Source organism: Trachymyrmex cornetzi, unplaced genomic scaffold, assembly GCF_001594075.2.
Source record: "Trachymyrmex cornetzi isolate Tcor2-1 unplaced genomic scaffold, Tcor1.1 scaffold1864, whole genome shotgun sequence".
NCBI lineage: Eukaryota > Metazoa > Arthropoda > Insecta > Hymenoptera > Formicidae > Trachymyrmex > Trachymyrmex cornetzi.
This window is the reverse complement of record NW_017296489.1, coordinates 13,706-13,922: the sequence shown is the minus strand read 5'-3', so window position 1 is coordinate 13,922 and position 217 is coordinate 13,706.

Genomic DNA, 217 nt, shown 5'->3' with positions numbered 1-217 from the left:
CCCAGCCATACAGGTTGTTGACGTCATAGTACATCAAGTACGATGGACGGTTTCGATGGATCGTACGACGGCATGTATTTGTTAGCTCGCGCGTACCTGTTTGTACACTGGCTCAGACCACCGCGTATATCGCGCTCGACAAACATGACCATGTCGATGTCTGTCAATAGTTCAAATTTTACACCAGTATGTTTTAACATGGCATCCCATGTGAAGC